Below are 22,400 nucleotides of genomic sequence, written 5' to 3' on the forward strand. Positions count from 1 at the left end.
GTTTCCCAATATCTAAGTCCCCGCCGCTGATTCCCCAACTCTGATTCCCCACCTCTGATTCTCCAGCTCTGATTCCCCGCCTCTGATTCCCCGCATCTGATTCCCTGCATCTGATTCCAAGCCTCTGATTCCCTGCCTCTGATTCCCAACCTCTGATTCCCCACCTCTGATTTCCCATATCTGATTCCCCGCCTCTGTTTCCCCGCCTCTGATTCCCCGCCTCTGTTTCCCCATATCTGATTCCCGGCCTCTGATTCCCCGCCTCTGATTCCCCGCCTCTGATTCCCTGCCTCTGATTCCCAACATCTGATTCCCCACCTCTGATTCCCCATATCTGATTCCCCGCCTGTTTCCCCGCCTCTGACTCCCCTCCTCTGATTCCCCAACTCTAATTCCCCGCCTCTGATTCCCCAGCTCTGATTCCCCGTGTTTGATTCCCTGCCTCTGATTCCCTGCCCTGATTCCCCATCTCTGTTTCACCGCCTTTGATTCGCCACCTCTGATTCCCCATATCTGATTCCCGTCCTCTGTTTCCCCGCCTCTGATTCCCTGCCTCTGATTCCCAACCTCTGATTCCACACCTCTGATTCCCCATATCTGATTCCTCGACTCTGTTTCCCCGCCTCTGATTCCCCGCCCCTGTTTCCCCATATCTGATTCCCCGCCTCTGATTCAACTCTGATTCCCCGCCTCTGATTCCCCAGCTCTGATTCCCCGCCTCTGATTCCCCGTGTTTGATTCCATGCCTCTGATTGCCCGCCTCTGATTCCCCATCTCTGATTCACCGCCTTTGATTCACCACCTCTGATTCCCCATATCTGATTCCCCACCTCTGTTTCCCCGCGTCTGATTCCCCGCCTCTGATTCTGCATATCTCATTCTCCGCCTCTGAATCCCCATCTCTGATTCCCGGACTCTGATTCCCCACCTCTGATTCCCGGCCTCTTATTCCCAGCATCTGATTCCCGGCCTCTGATTCCCGTCCTCTGATTCCCCGCTTCTGATTCTGATTCCCTGCCTCTGATTCCCCATCTCTGATTCAGCACATCTGACTCCCTGCCTCTGATTCCCCACCTCTGATTCCCCATATCTGATTCCCCGCCTCTGTTTCCCCGCCTCTGATTCCCCGCCTCTGTTTCCCCATATCTAATTCCCAACCTCTGATGCCCCAACTCTAATTCCCTGCCTCTGATTCCCCGCGTTCTATTCCCTGCCTCTGATTCCCCGCCTGTGATTCCCCATCTCTGATTCACCACCTCTGATTCCCCACCTCTGATTCCCCATATCTGATTCCCCGCCTCTGTTTCCCAACCTCTGATTCCACACCTCTGATTCCCCATATCTGATTCCCCGCCTCTGTTTCCCCGCCTCTGATTCCCGGCCCCTGTTTCCCCATATCTGATTCCCCGCCTCTGATTCCCCAACTCTGATTCCCCGCCTCTGATTCCCCAGCTCTGATTCCCCGCCTCTGATTCCCTGTGTTTGATTCCCTGCCTCTGATTCCCCGCCTCTGATTCCACATCTCTGATTCACTGCCTTTGATTCGCCACCTCTGATTCCCCATATCTGATTCTCCACCACTGTTTCCACGCCTCAAATTCCCCGCCTCTGATTCTCCATATCTCATTCCCCGCCTTTGAATTTCCATCTCTGATTCCCGGACTCTGATTCCCCACCTCTGATTCCCGGCCTCTTATTCCCAGCATCTGATTCCTGGCCTCTGATTCCCCATATCTGATTCCCCGCTTCTGATTCTGATTCCCTGCCTCTGATTCCCCATCTCTGATTCCGCACATCTGATTCCCTGCCTCTGATTCCCCACCTCTGATTCCCCATATCTGATTCCCCGCCTCTGTTTCCCCACCTCTGATTCCACGCCTTTTTTTCCCCATATCTAATTCCCAACCTCTGATGCCCCAACTCTGATTCCCTGCCTCTGATTCCCCGCGTTCTATTCCCTGCCTCTGATTCCCCGCCTGTGATTCCCCATCTCTGATTCACCACCTCTGATTCCCCACCTCTGATTCCCCATATCTAATTCCCCGCCTCTGTTTTCCCGCCTCTGATTCCCCTCCTCTGAATCCCCAACTCTGATTCCCTGCCTCTGATTCCCCAGCTCTGATTCCCCACCTTTGATTCCCCCCGTCTGATTCCCAGCCTCTGAATCCCCGTGTCTGATTTCCTGCCTCTGATTCACCGCCTCTGATTCCCTATCTCTGACTCACCGCCTCTGATTCCCCACCTCTGATTCCCCATCTCTGATTCCGCACATCTGATTCCCTGCCTCTGATTCCCCGACTCTGATTCCCCGCCTCTGATTCCCCAACTCTGATTCCCCGCCTCTGATTCCCCAGCTCTGATTCACCGCCTCTGTTTCCCCGCCTCTGATTCCCCGCCTCTGATTCCCCATATCTCATTCCCCGACTCTGAATCCCCATCTCTGATTCCTGGACTCTGATTCCCCACCTCTGATTCCCGGCCTCTTATTCCCGGCATCTGATTCCGGCCTCTGATTCCCGGCCTCTGATTCCCTGCTTCTGATTCTGATTCCCTGCCTCTGATTCCCCATCTCTGATTGCGCACATCTGATTCCCTGCCTCTGATTCCCCACCTCTGATTCCCCATATCTGATTTCCCGCCTCTGTTTCCCAGCCTCTGATTCCCCGCCTCTGTTTCCCAATATCTAAGTCCCCGCCTCTGATTCCCCAACTCTGATTCCCCACCACTGATTCCCCAGCTCTGATTCCCCGCCTCTGATTCCCCGCATCTGATTCCCTGCATCTGATTCCAAGCCTCTGATTCCCTGCCTCTGATTCCCAACCTCTGATTCCTCACCTCTGATTCCCCATATCTGATTCCCCGCATCTGATTCCCTGCATCTGATTCCAAGCCTCTGATTCCCTGCCTCTGATTCCCAACCTCTGATTCCCCACCTCTGATTCCCCATATCTGATTCCCCGCCTCTGTTTCCCCGCCTCTGATTCCCCGCCTGTTTCCCCATATCTTATTCCCAACCTCTGATGCCCCAACTCTGATTCCCTGCCTCTGATTCCCCGCGTTCTATTCCCTGCCTCTGATTCCCCGCCTGTGATTCCCCATCGCTGATTCACCACCTCTGATTCCCCACCTCTGATTCCCCATATCTAATTCCCCGCCTCTGTTTTCCCGCCTCTGATTCCCCGCCTCTGTTTCCCCATATCTGATTCCCCGCCTCTGAATCCCCAACTCTGATTCCCTGCCTCTGATTCCCTGCTTCTGATTCTGATTCCCCACCTCTGATTCCCCATCTCTGATTCCGCACATCTAATTCCCTGCCTCTGATTCCCCATCTCTGATTCCCCATATCTGATTCCCCGCCTTCTGTTCCCCGCCTCTGATTCCCCGCCTCTGTTTCCCCATATCTAAGTCCCCGACTCTGATTCCCCAACTTTGATTCCCCACCTCTGATTCCCCAGCTCTGATTCCCCGCCTCTGATTCCCCGCATCTGATTCCATGCATATGATTCCCAGCCTCTGATTCCCTGCCTCTGATTCCCAACCTCTGATTCCCCACCTCTGATTCCCCATATCTGATTCCCCGCCTCTGTTTCCCCGCCTCTGATTCCCCTCCTCTGTTTCCCCATATCTGATCCCTGCCTCTATTTGCCCGCCTCTGTTTCCCCGCCTCTTTTTCCCCATATCTGATTGCCCGCCTCTGAATCCCCAACTCTGATTCCCTGCCTCTAATTTCCCAGCTCAGATTCCCCGCCTCTGATTCCCCGTGTCTGATTTCCTGCCACTGATTCCCCGCCTCTGATTACCCATGTCTGATTCACCGCCTCTGATTCCCCACCTCTGATTCCCCATCTCTGATTCGGCACATCCGATTCCCTGCCTCTGATTCCCCGCCTCTGATTCACTGCCTCTGATACCCCAGCTCTGATTCCCCGCCTCTGATTCCCCGCGTCTTATTCCCTGCTTCTGATTCTGATTCCCTGCCTCTGATTCCCCATCTCTGATTCCGCACATCTGATTCCCTGCCTCTGATTCCCCACCTCTGATTCCCCATATCTGATTCCCCGCCTCTGTTTCCCCTTCTCTGATTCCCCGCCTCTGTTTCCCCATATCTAAGTCCCCGCCTCTGATTCGCCAACTCTGATTCCCCACCTCTGATTCCCCAGCTCTGATTGCCCGCCTCTGATTCCCCGCATCTGATTCCCTGCATCTGATACCCAGCCTCTGATTCCCTGCCTGTGATTCCCAAACTCTGATTCCCCACCTCTGATTCCCCATATCTGATTCCCCGCCTCTGTTTCCCCGCCTCTGATTCCCCGCCTCTGTTTCCCCATATCTGATTCCCCGCCTCTATTTGCCCACCTCTGATTCCCCACCTCTGTTTCCCCATATCTGATTCCCCGCCTCTGAATCCCCAACTCTGATTCCCTGCATCTAATTCCCCACCTCTGATTCCCCATCTCTGATTCCGCACATCCGATTCCCTGCTTCTGATTCCCCGCCTCTGATTCACAGCTTCTGATTCCCCAGCTCTGATTCCCCGCCTCAGATTCCCCGCGTCTTATTCCCTGCTTCTGATTCTGATTCCCTGCCTCTGATTCCCCATCTCTGATTCCGCACATCTGATTCCCTGCCTCTGATTCCCCACCTCTGATTCCCAATATCTGATTCCCCGCCTCTGAATCCCCAACTCTGATTCCCTGCCTCTGATTCCCTGCTTCTGATTCTGATTCCCCACCTCTGATTCCCCATCTCTGATTCCGCACATCTAATTCCCTGCCTCTGATTCCCCGACTCTGATTCCCCACCTCTGATTCCCCAGCTCTGATTCCCCGCCTCTGATTCCCCGCATCTGATTCCCTGCATCTGATACCCAGCCTCTGATTCCCTGCCTGTGATTCCCAAACTCTGATTCCCCACCTCTGATTCCCCATATCTGATTCCCCGCCTCTGTTTCCCCGCCTCTGATTCCCCGCCTCTGTTTCCCCATATCTGATTCCCCGCCTCTATTTGCCCACCTCTGATTCCCCACCTCTGTTTCCCCATATCTGATTCCCCGCCTCTGAATCCCCAACTCTGATTCCCTGCATCTAATTCCCCACCTCTGATTCCCCATCTCTGATTCCGCACATCCGATTCCCTGCTTCTGATTCCCCGCCTCTGATTCACAGCTTCTGATTCCCCAGCTCTGATTCCCCGCCTCAGATTCCCCGCGTCTTATTCCCTGCTTCTGATTCTGATTCCCTGCCTCTGATTCCCCATCTCTGATTCCGCACATCTGATTCCCTGCCTCTGATTCCCCACCTCTGATTCCCCATATCTGATTCCCCGCCTCTGTTTCCCCGCCTCTGATTCCCCGCCTATGTTTCCCCATATCTAAGTCCCCGTCTCTGATTCCGCAACTCTGATTCCCCACCTCTGATACCCCAGCTCTGATTACCCACCTCTGATTCCCCATATCTGATTCCCTGCCTCTGATTCCCCGCCTCTGATTCCCCACCACTGTTTCCCCATATCTGATTCCCCGCCTCTGAATCCCCAACTCTGATTCCCTGCATCTAATTCCCCAGCTCTGATTCCCCGCCTCTGATTCCCCGTGTCTGATTTCCTGCCTCTGATTCCCCGCCTCTGATTACCCATGTCCGATTCACCGCCTCTGATTCCCCACCTCTGATTCCCCATCTCTGATTCCGCACATCCGATTCCCTGCCTCTGATTCCCCGCCTCTGATTCACCGCCTCTGATTCCCGGCCTCTGATTTCCTGCCTCTGATTCCCTGCCACTGATACCCCGCCCCTGATTCCCCACCTCTGATTCCCCATATCTGATTCCCCGCCTCTGTTTCCCCGCCTCTGATTCCCCGCCTCTGATTCCCCATATCTGATTCCCCGCCTCTGATTCCCCAACTCTGATTCCCCAGCTCTGAATCCCCGCCTCTGATTCCCCGCGTCTGATTACCGGCCTCTGATTCCCCACCTCTGATTCCCCATATCTGATTCCCCACCTCTGTTTCCCCGCCTCTGATTCCCCACCTCTGATTCCCCATATCTGATTCCCCGCCTCTGTTTCCCAACCTCTGATTCCACACCTCTGATTCCCCATATCTGATTCCCCGCCTCTGTTTCCCCGCCTCTGATCCCCGGCCTCTGATTCCCTGCTTCTGATTCTGATTCCCTGACTCTGATTCCCCATCTCTGATTGCGCACATCTGATTCCCTGCCTCTGATTCCCCACCTCTGATTCCCCATATCTGATTCCCCGCCTCTGTTTCCCCGCCTCTGATTCCCCGCCTCTGTTTCCCAATATCTAAGTCCCCGCCGCTGATTCTCCAACTCTGATTCCCCACCTCTGATTCTCCAGCTCTGATTCCCCGCCTCTGATTCCCCGCATCTGATTCCCTGCATCTGATTCCAAGCCTCTGATTCCCTGCCTCTGATTCCCAACCTCTGATTCCCCACCTGTGATTTCCCATATCTGATTCCCCGCCTCTGTTTCCCCGCCTCTGATTCCCCGCCTCTGTTTCCCCATATCTGATTCCCGGCCTCTGATTCCCCGCCTCTGATTCCCCGCCTCTGATTCACTGCCTCTGATTCCCCATCTCCGATTCCGCACATCTGATTCCCTGCCTCTGATTCCCCGCCTCTCATTCCCCGCCTCTGATTCCCTGCCTCTGATTCCCAACATCTGATTCCCCACCTCTGATTCCCCATATCTGATTCCCCGCCTGTTTCCCCGCCTCTGACTCCCCTCCTCTGATTCCCCAACTCTAATTCCCCGCCTCTGATTCCCCAGCTCTGATTCCCCGTGTTTGATTCCCTGCCTCTGATTCCCTGCCCTGATTCCCCATCTCTGTTTCACCGCCTTTGATTCGCCACCTCTGATTCCCCATATCTGATTCCCCTCCTCTGTTTCCCCGCCTCTGATTCCCTGCCTCTGATTCCCAACCTCTGATTCCACACCTCTGATTCCCCATATCTGATTCCTCGCCTCTGTTTCCCCGCCTCTGATTCCCCGCCCCTGTTTCCCCATATCTGATTCCCCGCCTCTGATTCAACTCTGATTCCCCGCCTCTGATTCCCCAGCTCTGATTCCCCGCCTCTGATTCCCCGTGTTTGATTCCCTGCCTCTGATTGCCCGCCTCTGATTCCCCATCTCTGATTCACCGCCTTTGATTCACCACCTCTGATTCCCCATATCTGATTCCCCACCTCTGTTTCCCCGCGTCTGATTCCCCGCCTCTGATTCTGCATATCTCATTCTCCGCCTCTGAATCCCCATCTCTGAATCCCGGACTCTGATTCCCCACCTCTGATTCCCGGCCTCTTATTCCCAGCATCTGATTCCCGGCCTCTGATTCCCGGCCTCTGATTCCCCGCTTCTGATTCTGATTCCCTGCCTCTGATTCCCCATCTCTGATTCAGCACATCTGACTCCCTGCCTCTGATTCCCCACCTCTGATTCCCCATATCTGATTCCCCGCCTCTGTTTCCCCGCCTCTGATTCCCCGCCTCTGTTTCCCCATATCTAATTCCCAACCTCTGATGCCCCAACTCTAATTCCCTGCCTCTGATTCCCCGCGTTCTATTCCCTGCCTCTGATTCCCCGCCTGTGATTCCCCATCTCTGATTCACCACCTCTGATTCCCCACCTCTGATTCCCCATATCTGATTCCCCGCCTCTGTTTCCCAACCTCTGATTCCACACCTCTGATTCCCCATATCTGATTCCCCGCCTCTGTTTCCCCGCCTCTGATTCCCGGCCCCTGTTTCCCCATATCTGATTCCCCGCCTCTGATTCCCCAACTCTGATTCCCCGCCTCTGATTCCCCAGCTCTGATTCCCCGCCTCTGATTCCCTGTGTTTGATTCCCTGCCTCTGATTCCACGCCTCTGATTCCACATCTCTGATTCACTGCCTTTGATTCGCCACCTCTGATTCCCCATATCTGATTCTCCACCACTGTTTCCACGCCTCAAATTCCCCGCCTCTGATTCTCCATATCTCATTCCCCGCCTTTGAATCCCCATCTCTGATTCCCGGACTCTGATTCCCCACCTCTGATTCCCGGCCTCTTATTCCCAGCATCTGATTCCTGGCCTCTGATTCCCCATATCTGATTCCCCGCTTCTGATTCTGATTCCCTGCCTCTGATTCCCCATCTCTGATTCCGCACATCTGATTCCCTGCCTCTGATTCCCCACCTCTGATTCCCCATATCTGATTCCCCGCCTCTGTTTCCCCACCTCTGATTCCCCGCCTTTGTTTCCCCATATCTAATTCCCAACCTCTGATGCCCCAACTCTGATTCCCTGCCTCTGATTCCCCGCGTTCTATTCCCTGCCTCTGATTCCCCGCCTGTGATTCCCCATCTCTGATTCACCACCTCTGATTCCCCACCTCTGATTCCCCATATCTAATTCCCCGCCTCTGTTTTCCCGCCTCTGATTCCCCTCCTCTGAATCCCCAACTCTGATTCCCTGCCTCTGATTCCCCAGCTCTGATTCCCCACCTTTGATTCCCCCCGTCTGATTCCCAGCCTCTGAATCCCCGTGTCTGATTTCCTGCCTCTGATTCACCGCCTCTGATTCCCTATCTCTGACTCACCGCCTCTGATTCCCCACCTCTGATTCCCCATCTCTGATTCCGCACATCTGATTCCCTGCCTCTGATTCCCCGACTCTGATTCCCCGCCTCTGATTCCCCAACTCTGATTCCCCGCCTCTGATTCCCCAGCTCTGATTCACCGCCTTTGATTCGCCACCTCTGATTCCCCATATCTGATTCCCCGCCTCTGTTTCCCCGCCTCTGATTCCCCGCCTCTGATTCCCCATATCTCATTCCCCGACTCTGAATCCCCATCTCTGATTCCCGGACTCTGATTCCCCACCTCTGATTCCCGGCCTCTTATTCCCGGCATCTGATTCCGGCCTCTGATTCCCGGCCTCTGATTCCCTGCTTCTGATTCTGATTCCCTGCCTCTGATTCCCCATCTCTGATTGCGCACATCTGATTCCCTGCCTCTGATTCCCCACCTCTGATTCCCCATATCTGATTTCCCGCCTCTGTTTCCCAGCCTCTGATTCCCCGCATCTGTTTCCCAATATCTAAGTCCCCGCCTCTGATTCCCCAACTCTGATTCCCCACCACTGATTCCCCAGCTCTGATTCCCCGCCTCTGATTCCCCGCATCTGATTCCCTGCATCTGATTCCAAGCCTCTGATTCCCTGCCTCTGATTCCCAACCTCTGATTCCTCACCTCTGATTCCCCATATCTGATTCCCCGCATCTGATTCCCTGCATCTGATTCCAAGCCTCTAATTCCCTGCCTCTGATTCCCAACCTCTGATTCCCCACCTCTGATTCCCCATATCTGATTCCCCGCCTCTGTTTCCCCGCCTCTGATTCCCCGCCTGTTTCCCCATATCTTATTCCCAACCTCTGATGCCCCAACTCTGATTCCCTGCCTCTGATTCCCCGCGTTCTATTCCCTGCCTCTGATTCCCCGCCTGTGATTCCCCATCGCTGATTCACCACCTCTGATTCCCCACCTCTGATTCCCCATATCTAATTCCCCGCCTCTGTTTTCCCGCCTCTGATTCCCCGCCTCTGTTTCCCCATATCTGATTCCCCGCCTCTGAATCCCCAACTCTGATTCCCTGCCTCTGATTCCCTGCTTCTGATTCTGATTCCCCACCTCTGATTCCCCATCTCTGATTCCGCACATCTAATTCCCTGCCTCTGATTCCCCATCTCTGATTCCCCATATCTGATTCCCCGCCTTCTGTTCCCCGCCTCTGATTCCCCACCTCTGTTTCCCCATATCTACGTCCCCGACTCTGATTCCCCAACTTTGATTCCCCACCTCTGATTCCCCAGCTCTGATTCCCCGCCTCTGATTCCCCGCATCTGATTCCATGCATATGAATCCCAGCCTCTGATTCCCTGCCTCTGATTCCCCGCCTCTGATTCCCCTCCTCTGTTTCCCCATATCTGATCCCTGCCTCTATTTGCCCGCCTCTGTTTCCCCGCCTCTTTTTCCCCATATCTGATTCCCCGCCTCTGAATCCCCAACTCTGATTCCCTGCCTCTAATTTCCCAGCTCAGATTCCCCGCCTCTGATTCCCCGTGTCTGATTTCCTGCCACTGATTCCCCGCCTCTGATTACCCATGTCTGATTCACCGCCTCTGATTCCCCACCTCTGATTCCCCATCTCTGATTCGGCACATCCGATTCCCTGCCTCTGATTCCCCGCCTCTGATTCACTGCCTCTGATACCCCAGCTCTGATTCCCCGCCTCTGATTCCCCGCGTCTTATTCCCTGCTTCTGATTCTGATTCCCTGCCTCTGATTCCCCATCTCTGATTCCGCACATCTGATTCCCTGCCTCTGATTCCCCACCTCTGATTCCCCATATCTGATTCCCCGCCTCTGTTTCCCCTTCTCTGATTCCCCGCCTCTGTTTCCCCATATCTAAGTCCCCGCCTCTGATTCGCCAACTCTGATTCCCCACCTCTGATTCCCCAGCTCTGATTCCCCGCCTCTGATTCCCCGCATCTGATTCCCTGCATCTGATACCCAGCCTCTGATTCCCTGCCTGTGATTCCCAAACTCTGATTCCCCACCTCTGATTCCCCATATCTGATTCCCCGCCTCTGTTTCCCCGCCTCTGATTCCCCGCCTCTGTTTCCCCATATCTGATTCCCCGCCTCTATTTGCCCACCTCTGATTCCCCACCTCTGTTTCCCCATATCTGATACCCCGCCTCTGAATCCCCAACTCTGATTCCCTGCATCTAATTCCCCACCTCTGATTCCCCATCTCTGATTCCGCACATCCGATTCCCTGCTTCTGATTCCCCGCCTCTGATTCACAGCTTCTGATTCCCCAGCTCTGATTCCCCGCCTCAGATTCCCCGCGTCTTATTCCCTGCTTCTGATTCTGATTCCCTGCCTCTGATTCCCCATCTCTGATTCCGCACATCTGATTCCCTGCCTCTGATTCCCCACCTCTGATTCCCCATATCTGATTCCCCGCCTCTGAATCCCCAACTCTGATTCCCTGACTCTGATTCCCTGCTTCTGATTCTGATTCCCCACCTCTGATTCCCCATCTCTGATTCCGCACATCTAATTCCCTGCCTCTGATTCCCCGACTCTGATTCCCCACCTTTGATTCCCCAGCTCTGATTCCCCGCCTCTGATTCCCCGCATCTGATTCCCTGCATCTGATACCCAGCCTCTGATTCCCTGCCTGTGATTCCCAAACTTTGATTCCCCACCTCTGATTCCCCATATCTGATTCCCCGCCTCTGTTTCCCCGCCTCTGATTCCCCGCCTCTGTTTCCCCATATCTGATTCCCCGCCTCTATTTGCCCACCTCTGATTCCCCACCACTGTTTCCCCATATCTGATTCCCCGCCTCTGAATCCCCAACTCTGATTCCCTGCATCTAATTCCCCAGCTCTGATTCCCCGCCTCTGATTCCCCGTGTCTTATTCCCTGCTTATGATTCTGATTCCCTGCCTCTGATTCCCCATCTCTGAATCCTCGCCTCTGATTCCCTGCCTCTGATTCCCAAAATCTGATTCCCCACCTCTGAATTCCCATATTGATTCCCCAGCTCTGATTCCCCGCCTCTGATTCCCCGTGTTTGATTCCCTGCCTCTGATTCCCGGCCTCTGATTCCCCATCTCTGATTCACCGCCTTTCATTCGCCACCTCTGATTCCCCATATCTGATTCCCCGCCTCTGTTTCCCCGCCTCTGATTCCCCGCCTCTGATTCCCCATATCTCATTCCCCGCCTCTGAATCCCCATCTCTGATTCCCGGACTCTGATTCCCCACCTCTGATTCCCGGACTCTTATTCCCGGCATCTGATTCCGGCCTCTGATTCCTGGCCTCTGATTCCCTGCTTCTGATTCTGATTCCCTGCCTCTGATTCCCCATCTCTGATTGCGCACATCCGATTCCCTGCTTCTGATTCCCCGCCTCTGATTCACAGCTTCTGATTCCCCAGCTCTGATTCCCCGCCTCAGATTCCCCGCGTCTTATTCCCTGCTTCTGATTCTGATTCCCTGCCTCTGATTCCCCATCTCTGATTCCGCACATCTGATTCCCTGCCTCTGATTTCCCACCTCTGATTCCCCATATCTGATTCCCCGCCTCTGTTTCCCCGCCTCTGATTCCCCGCCTCTGTTTCCCCATATCTAAGTCCCCGCCTCTGATTCCGCAACTCTGATTCCCCACCTCTGATACCCCAGCTCTGATTACCCACCTCTGATTCCCCATATCTGATTCCCTGCCTCTGATTCCCCGCCTCTGATTCCCCACCACTGTTTCCCCATATCTGATTCCCCGCCTCTGAATCCCCAACTCTGATTCCCTGCATCTAATTCCCCAGCTCTGATTCCCCGCCTCTGATTCCCCGTGTCTGATTTCCTGCCTCTGATTCCCCGCCTCTGATTACCCATGTCCGATTCACCGCCTCTGATTCCCCACCTCTGATTCCCCATCTCTGATTCCGCACATCCGATTCCCTGCCTCTGATTCCCCGCCTCTGATTCACCGCCTCTGATTCCCGGCCTCTGATTTCCTGCCTCTGATTCCCTGCCACTGATACCCCGCCCCTGATTCCCCACCTCTGATTCCCCATATCTGATTCCCCGCCTCTGTTTCCCCGCCTCTGATTCCCCGCCTCTGATTCCCCATATCTGATTCCCCGCCTCTGATTCCCCAACTCTGATTCCCCAGCTCTGAATCCCCGCCTCTGATTCCCCGCGTCTGATTACCGGCCTCTGATTCCCCACCTCTGATTCCCCATATCTGATTCCCCACCTCTGTTTCCCCGCCTCTGATTCCCCACCTCTGATTAACAATATCTGATTCCCCGCCTCTGATTCCCCACCTCTGATTCCCTGCCTCTGATTCGCCAGCTATGATTCCCCACCTCTGATTCCCCGCGTCTGATTCCCTGCCTCTGATTCCCCGCCTCTGATTCCACATCTCTGATTCACCACCTCTGATTCCCAGCGTCTGATTCCCCGCCTCTGATTCCCCATCTCTGATTCCCCATTTCTGATTCCCCATCTCTGATTCCCCAATTCTGATTCCCCGCCTCTGATTCCCCAGCTCTGAATCCTCGCCTCTGATTCCCTGCCTCTGATTCCCAAAATCTGATTCCCCACCTCTGAATTCCCATATTGATTCCCCAGCTCTGATTCCCCGCCTCTGATTCCCCGTGTTTGATTCCCTGCCTCTGATTCCCGGCCTCTGATTCCCCATCTCTGATTCACCGCCTTTCATTCGCCACCTCTGATTCCCCATATCTGATTCCCCGCCTCTGTTTCCCCGCCTCTGATTCCCCGCCTCTGATTCCCCATATCTCATTCCCCGCCTCTGAATCCCCATCTCTGATTCCCGGACTCTGATTCCCCACCTCTGATTCCCGGACTCTTATTCCCGGCATCTGATTCCGGCCTCTGATTCCTGGCCTCTGATTCCCTGCTTCTGATTCTGATTCCCTGCCTCTGATTCCCCATCTCTGATTGTGCACATCTGATTCCCTGCCTCTGATTCCCCACCTCTGATTCCCCATATCTGATTTCCCGCCTCTGTTTCCCCGCCTCTGATTCCCCGCCTCTGTTTCCCAATATCTAAGTCCCCGCCTCTGATTCCCCAACTCTGATTCCCCACCTCTGATTCTCCAGCTCTGATTCCCCGCCTCTGATTCCCCGCATCTGATTCCCTGCATCTGATTCCAAGCCTCTGATTCCCTGCATCTGATTCCCAACCTCTGATTCCCCACCTCTGATTCCCCATATCTGATTCCCCGCCTCTGTTTCCCCGCCTCTGATTCCCCGCCTCTGTTTCCCCATATCTGATTCCCGGCCTCTGATTCCCCGCCTCTGATTCCCCGCCTCTGATTCCCTGCCTCTGATTCCCCATCTCCGATTCCGCACATCTGATACCCTGCCTCTGATTCCCCGCCTCTGATTCCCCGCCTCTGATTCCCTGCCTCTGATTCCCAACATCTGATCCCCACCTCTGATTCCCCATATCTGATTCCCCGCCTCTGTTTCCCCGCCTCTGATTCCCCTCCTCTGATTCCCCAACTCTAATTCCCCGCCTCTGATTCCCCACCTCTGATTCCCCATATCTGATTCCCCGCCTCTGTTTCCCGGCCTCTGATTCCCCGCTTCTGATTCTGATTCCCTGCCTCTGATTCCCCATCTCTGATTCCGCACATCTGATTCCCTGCCTCTGATTCCCCACCTCTGATTCCCCATATCGGATTTCCCGCCTCTGTTTCCCCGCCTCTGATTCCCCGCCTCTGTTTCCCCATATCTAATTCCCAACCTCTGATGCCCCAACCCTGATTCCCTGCCTCTGATTCCCCGCCTCTGATTCAACATCTCTGATTCACCACCTCTGATTTCCCTCGTCTGATTCCCCGCCTCTGATTCCCCATCTCTGATTCCCCATCTCTGATTCCCCAATTCTGATTCTCCGCCTCTGATTCCCCGTGTTTGATTCCCTGCCTCTGATTCCCGGCCTCTGATTCCCCATCTCTGATTCACCGCCTTTGATTCGCCACCTCTGATTCCCCATATCTGATTCCCCGCCTCTGTTTCACCGCCTCTGATTCCCCGCCTCTGATTCCCCATATCTCATTCCCCGCCTCTGAATCCCCATCTCTGATTCCCGGACTCTGATTCCCCACCTCTGATTCCCGGCCTCTTATTCCCGGCATCTGATTCCGGCCTCTGATTCCCGGCCTCTGATTCCCTGCTTCCGATTCTGATTCCCTGCCTTTGATTCCCCATCTCTGATTCCCCGCCTCTGTTTCCCCGCCTCTGATTCCCCGCCTCTGTTTCCCAATATCTAAGTCCCCGCCTCTGATTCCCCAGCTCTGATTCCCCGCCTCTTATTCCCAGCATCTGATTCCAGGCCTCTGATTCCCGGCCTCTGACTCCCCGCTTCTGATTCTGATTCCCTGCCTCTGATTCCCCATCTCTGATTCCGCACATCTGATTACCTCACTCTGATTCCCCACCTCTGATTCCCCATATCTGATTCCCCGCCTCTGTTTCCACGCCTCTGATTCCCCGCCTCTGTTTCCCCATATCTAATTCCACACCTCTGATGCCCCAACTCTGATTCCCCGCCTCTGATTCCCCAGCTCTGATTCGCCGCCTCTGATTCCCCGCATCCGATTCCCCATATCTGATTCCCCGCCTCTGTTTCCCCGCCCCTGATTCCCCGCCTCTGTTTCCCCATATCTGATTCCCCGCCTCTGATTCCCAACTATGATTCCCCGCCTCTGATTCCCCAGCTCTGATTCCCTGCCTCTGATTCCCCGCTTTCTATTCCCTGCCTCTGATTCCCCGCCTGTGATTCCCCATCTCTGATTCACCACCTCTGATTCCCCACCACTGATTCCCCATATCTAATTCCCCGCCTCTGTTTGCCCGCCTCTGATTCCCCGCCTCTGTTTCCCCAAATCTGATTCCCCGCCTCTGAATCCCCAACTCTGATTCGCTGCCTCTGATTCCCCAGCTTCATTCCCCGCCTTTGATTCCCCCCGTCTGATTCCCAGCCTCTGAATCCCCGTGTCTGATAACCTGCCTCTGATTCCCCGCCTCTGATTCCCCATCTCAGATTCACCGCCTCTGATTCCCCACCTCTGATTCCCCATCTCTGATTCCGCACATCCGATTCCCTGCCTCTGATTCCCCGACTCTGATTCCCCACCTCTGATTCCCCAACTCTGATTCCTCGCCTCTGATTCCCCAACTCTGATTCCCCGCCTCTGATTCCCCAGCTCTGATTCCCCACCTCTGATTCCCCGTGTTTGATCCCCTGCCTCTGATTCCCCGCCTCTGATTCCCCATCTCTGATTCACCGTCTTTGATTCGCCACCTCTGATTCCCCATATCTGATTCCTCGCCACTGTTTCCCCGCCTCTGATTCCCCGCCTCTGATTCCCCATATCTCATTCCCCGCCTCTGATTCGCCAGCTATGATTCCCCGCCTCTGATTCCCCGCGTCTGATTCCCTGCCTCTGATTCCCCGCCTCTGATTCCACATCTCTGATTCACCACCTCTGATTCCCCGCGTCTGATTCCCCGCCTCTGATTCCCCATCTCTGATTCCCCATCTCTGATTCCCCAATTCTGATTCCCCACCTCTGATTCCCCAGCTCTGATTCCTCGCCTCTGATTCCCTTCCTCTGATTTCCAACCTCTGATTCCCCACCTATGATTTCCCTAATTGATTCCCTGCGTCTGATTCCCCGCCTCTGATTCCCCAACTCTGATTCCCCGCCTCTGATTCCCCAGCTCTGATTCACCGCCTCTGATTTTCCTTGTTTGATTCCCTGCCTCTGATTCCCGGCCTCTGGTTCCCCATCTCTGATTCACCGCCTTTGATTCGCCACCTCTGATTCGCCATATCTGATTCCCCGCCTCTGTTTTTCCGCCTCTGATTCCCCGCCTCTGATTCCCCATATCTCATTCCCCGCCTCAAATCCCCATCTCTGATTCCCGGACTCTGATTCCCCACCTCTGATTCCCGGCCTCTTATTCCCGGCATCTGATTCCGGCCTCTGATTCCCGGCCTCTGATTCCCTGCTTCTGATTCTGATTCCCTGCCTCTGATTCCCCATCTCTGATTCCGCACATCTGATTCCCTGCCTCTGATTCCCCGCCTCTGTTTCCCAATATCTAAGTCCCCGCCTCTGATTCCCCAACTCTGATTCCCCACCTCTGATTCCCCAGCTCTGATTCCCCGCCTCTGATTCCCCGCATCTGATTCCCTGCATCTGATTCCAAGCCTCTGATTCCCTGCCTCTGATTCCCAACCTCTGATTCCCCCCCTCTGATTCCCCATATCTGAATCCCCGCCTCTGTTTCCCCGCCTCTGATTCCCCACCTCTGTTTCCCCATATCTGATTCCCGGCCTCTGATTCCCCGCCTCTGATTCCCCGCCTCTGATTCCCCGCCTCTGATTCCCCATCCCCGATTCCGCACATCTGATTCCCTGCCTCTGATTCCCCGCCTCTGATTCCCCGCCTCTGATTCCCTGCCTCTGATTCCCAACCTCTGATTCCCCACCTCTGATTCCCCATATCTGATTCCCCGCCTCTGTTTCCCCGCCTCTGATTCCCCTCCTCTGATTCCCCAACTCTAATTCCCCGCCTCTGATTCCCCAGCTCTTATTCCCCGTGTTTGATTCTCCGCCTCTGATTCCCTGCCTCTGATTCCCAACCTCTGATTCCACACCTCTGATTCCCCATATCTGATTCCCCGCCTCTGTTTCCCCGCCTCTGATTCCCTGCCCCTGTTTCCCCATATCTGATTCCCTGCCTCTGATTCCCCAACTCTGATTCCCCGCCTCTGATTCCCCAGCTCTGATTCCCCGCCTCTGATTTCCCGTGTTTGATTCCCTGCCTCTGATTCCCCGCCTCTGATTCCCCATCTCTGATTCACCACCTTTGATTCGCCACCTCTGATTCCACATATCTGATTCCCCACCTCTGTTTCCCCGCCTCTGATTCCCCGCCTCTGATTCTCCATATCTCATTCCCCGCCTCTGAATCCCCATCTCTGATTCCCGGACTCTGATTCCCCAACTCTGATTCCCTGCGTCTTATTCCCAGCATCTGATTCCCGGCCTCTGATTCCCCGCTTCTGATTCTGATTCCCTGCCTCTGATTCCCCATCTCTGATTCCGCACATCTGATTCCCTGCCTCTGATTCCCCACCTCTGATTCCCCATATCTGATTTCCCGCCTCTGTTTCCCCGCCTCTGATTCCCCGCCTCTGTTTCCCCATATCTAATTCCCAACCTCTGATGCCCCAACTCTGATTCCCTGCCTCTGATTCCCCGCGTTCTATTCCCTGCCTCTGATTCCCCGCCTGTGATTCCCCATCTCTGATTCACCACCTCTGATTCCCCACCTCTGATTCCCCATATCTAATTCCCCGCCTCTGTTTGCCCGCCTCTGATTCCCCGCCTCTGTTTCCCCATATCTGATTCCCCGCCTCTGAATCCCCAACTCTGATTCCCTGCCTCTGATTCGCCAGCTCTGATTCCCCGCCTTTGATTCCCCCGTCTGATTCCCAGCCTCTGAAACCCCGTGTCTGATTCACAGCCTCTGATTCCCCATCTCTGATTCCGCACATCCGATTCCCTGCTTCTGATTCCCCGCCTCTGATTCACAGCTTCTGATTCCCCAGCTCTGATTCCCCGCCTCAGATTCCCCGCGTCTTATTCCCTGCTTCTGATTCTGATTCCCTGCCTCTGATTCCCCATCTCTGATTCCGCACATCTGATTCCCTGCCTCTGATTCCCCATCTCTGATTCCCCATATCTGATTCCCCGCCTCTGTTTCCCCGCCTCTGATTCCCCGCCTCTGTTTCCCCATATCTAAGTCCCCGCCTCTGATTCCGCAACTCTGATTCCCCACCTCTGATACCCCAGCTCTGATTACCCACCTCTGATTCCCCATATCTGATTCCCTGCCTCTGATTCCCCGCCTCTGATTCCCCACCACTGTTTCCCCATATCTGATTCCCCGCCTCTGAATCCCCAACTCTGATTCCCTGCATCTAATTCCCCAGCTCTGATTCCCCGCCTCTGATTCCCCGTGTCTGATTTCCTGCCTCTGATTCCCCGCCTCTGATTACCCATGTCCGATTCACCGCCTCTGATTCCCCACCTCTGATTCCCCATCTCTGATTCCGCACATCCGATTCCCTGCCTCTGATTCCCCGCCTCTGATCCACCGCCTCTGATTCCCGGCCTCTGATTTCCTGCCTCTGATTCCCTGCCACTGATACCCCGCCCCTGATACCCCACCTCTGATTCCCCATATCTGATTCCCCGCCTCTGTTTCCCCGCCTCTGATTCCCCGCCTCTGATTCCCCATATCTGATTCCCCGCCTCTGATTCCCCAACTCTGATTCCCCAGCTCTAAATCCCCGCCTCTGATTCCCCGCGTCTGATTACCGGCCTCTGATTCCCCACCTCTGATTCCCCATATCTGATTCCCCACCTCTGTTTCCCCGCCTCTGATTCCCCACCTCTGATTAAAAAAATCTGATTCCCCGCCTCTGATTCCCCACCTCTGATTCCCCGCCTCTGATTCGTCAGCTATGATTCCCCACCTCTGATTCCCCGCGTCTGATTCCCTGCCTCTGATTCCCCGCCTCTGATTCCACATCTCTGATACACCACCTCTGATTCCCAGCGTCTGATTCCCCGCCTCTGATTCCCCATCTCTGATTCCCCATTTCTGATTCTCCATCTCTGATTCCCCAATTCTGATTCCCCGCCTCTGATTCCCCAGCTCTGAATCCTCGCCTCTGATTCCCTGCCTCTGATTCCCAACATCTGATTCCCCACCTCTGAATTCCCATATTGATTCCCTGTCTCTGATTCCCTGCCTCTGATTCCCCAACTCTGATTCCCCGCCTCTGATTCCCCAGCTCTGATTCCCCGCCTCTGATTCCCCGTGTTTGATTCCCTGCCTCTGATTCCCGGCCTCTGATTCCCCATCCCTGATTCACCGCCTTTCATTCGCCACCTCTGATTCCCCATATCTGATTCCCCGCCTCTGTTTCCCCGCCTCTGATTCCCCGCCTCTGATTCCCCATATCTCATTCCCCGCCTCTGAATCCCCATCTCTGATTCCCGGACTCTGATTCCCCACCTCTGATTCCCGGACTCTTATTCCCGGCATCTGATTCCGACCTCTGATTCCTGGCCTCTGATTCCCTGCTTCTGATTCTGATTCCCTGCCTCTGATTCCCCATCTCTGATTGCGCACATCTGATTCCCTGCCTCTGATTCCCCACCTCTGATTCCCCATATCTGATTTCCCGCCTCTGTTTCCCCGCCTCTGATTCCCCGCCTCTGTTTCCCAATATCTAAGTCCCCGCCTCTGATTCCCCAACTCTGATTCCCCACCTCTGATTCTCCAGCTCTGATTCCCCGCCTCTGATTCCCCGCATCTGATTCCCTGCATCTGATTCCAAGCCTCTGATTCCCTGCATCTGATTCCCAACCTCTGATTCCCCACCTCTGATTCCCCATATCTGATTCCCCGCCTCTGTTTCCCCGCCTCTGATTCCCCGCCTCTGTTTCCCCATATCTGATTCCCGGCCTCTGATTCCCCGCCTCTGATTCCCCGCCTCTGATTCCCTGCCTCTGATTCCCCATCTCCGATTCCGCACATCTGATACCCTGCCTCTGATTCCCCGCCTCTGATTCCCCGCCTCTGATTCCCTGCCTCTGATTCCCAACATCTGATCCCCACCTCTGATTCCCCATATCTGATTCCCCGCCTCTGTTTCCCCGCCTCTGATTCCCCTCCTCTGATTCCCCAACTCTAATTCCCCGCCTCTGATTCCCCACCTCTGATTCCCCATATCTGATTCCCCGCCTCTGTTTCCCGGCCTCTGATTCCCCGCTTCTGATTCTGATTCCCTGCCTCTGATTCCCCATCTCTGATTCCGCACATCTGATTCCCTGCCTCTGATTCCCCACCTCTGATTCCCCATATCTGATTTCCCGCCTCTGTTTCCCCGCCTCTGATTCCCCGCCTCTGTTTCCCCATATCTAATTCCCAACCTCTGATGCCCCAACTCTGATTCCCTGCCTCTGATTCCCCGCCTCTGATTCAACATCTCTGATTCACCACCTCTGATTCCCCGCGTCTGATTCCCCGCCTCTGATTCCCCATCTCTGATTCCCCATCTCTGATTCCCCAATTCTGATTCTCCGCCTCTGATTCCCCGTGTTTGATTCCCTGCCTCTGATTCCCGGCCTCTGATTCCCCATCTCTGATTCACCACCTTTGATTCGCCACCTCTGATTCCCCATATCTGATTCCCCGCCTCTGTTTCACCGCCTCTGATTCCCCGCCTCTGATTCCCCATATCTCATTCCCCGCCTCTGAATCCCCATCTCTGATTCCCGGACTCTGATTCCCCACCACTGATTCCCGGCCTCTTATTCCCGGCATCTGATTCCGGCCTCTGATTCCCGGCCTCTGATTCCCTGCTTCCGATTCTGATTCCCTGCCTTTGATTCCCCATCTCTGATTCCCCGCCTCTGTTTCCCCGCCTCTGATTCCCCGCCTCTGTTTCCCAATATCTAAGTCCCCGCCTCTGATTCCCCAGCTCTGATTCCCCGCCTCTTATTCCCAGCATCTGATTCCAGGCCTCTGATTCCCGGCCTCTGACTCCCCGCTTCTGATTCTGATTCCCTGCCTCTGATTCCCCATCTCTGATTCCGCACATCTGATTACCTCACTCTGATTCCCCACCTCTGATTCCCCATATCTGATTCCCCGCCTCTGTTTCCACGCCTCTGATTCCCCGCCTCTGTTTCCCCATATCTAATTCCACACCTCTGATGCCCCAACTCTGATTCCCCATATCTCATTCCCCGCCTCTGATTCGCCAGCTATGATTCCCCGCCTCTGATTCCCCGCGTCTGATTCCCTGCCTCTGATTCCCCGCCTCTGATTCCACATCTCTGATTCACCACCTCTGATTCCCCGCGTCTGATTCCCCGCCTCTGATTCCCCATCTCTGATTCCCCATCTCTGATTCCCCAATTCTGATTCCCCACCTCTGATTCCCCAGCTCTGATTCCTCGCCTCTGATTCCCTTCCTCTGATTCCCAACCTCTGATTCCCCACCTATGATTTCCCATATTGATTCCCTGCGTCTGATTCCCCGCCTCTGATTCCCCAACTCTGATTCCCCGCCTCTGATTCCCCAGCTCTGATTCCCCGCCTCTGATTTTCCTTGTTTGATTCCCTGCCTCTGATTCCCGGCCTCTGGTTCCCCGCCTCTGATTCCCTGCCTCTGATTCCCAACCTCTGATTCCCCCCCTCTGATTCCCCATATCTGAATCCCCGCCTCTGTTTCCCCGCCTCTGATTCCCCACCTCTGTTTCCCCATATCTGATTCCCGGCCTCTGATTCCCCGCCTCTGATTCCCCGCCTCTGATTCCCCGCCTCTGATTCCCCATCCCCGATTCCGCACATCTGATTCCCTGCCTCTGATTCCCCGCCTCTGATTCCCCGCCTCTGATTCCCTGCCTCTGATTCCCAACCTCTGATTCCCCACCTCTGATTCCCCATATCTGATTCCCCGCCTCTGTTTCCCCGCCTCTGATTCCCCTCCTCTGATTCCCCAACTCTAATTCCCCGCCTCTGATTCCCCAGCTCTTATTCCCCGTGTTTGATTCTCCGCCTCTGATTCCCTGCCTCTGATTCCCAACCTCTGATTCCACACCTCTGATTCCCCATATCTGATTCCCCGCCTCTGTTTCCCCGCCTCTGATTCCCTGCCCCTGTTTCCCCATATCTGATTCCCTGCCTCTGATTCCCCAAC

This window comes from Narcine bancroftii, unplaced genomic scaffold (assembly GCF_036971445.1).
Source record: "Narcine bancroftii isolate sNarBan1 unplaced genomic scaffold, sNarBan1.hap1 Scaffold_159, whole genome shotgun sequence".
Taxonomy (NCBI): Eukaryota; Metazoa; Chordata; class Chondrichthyes; order Torpediniformes; family Narcinidae; genus Narcine; species Narcine bancroftii.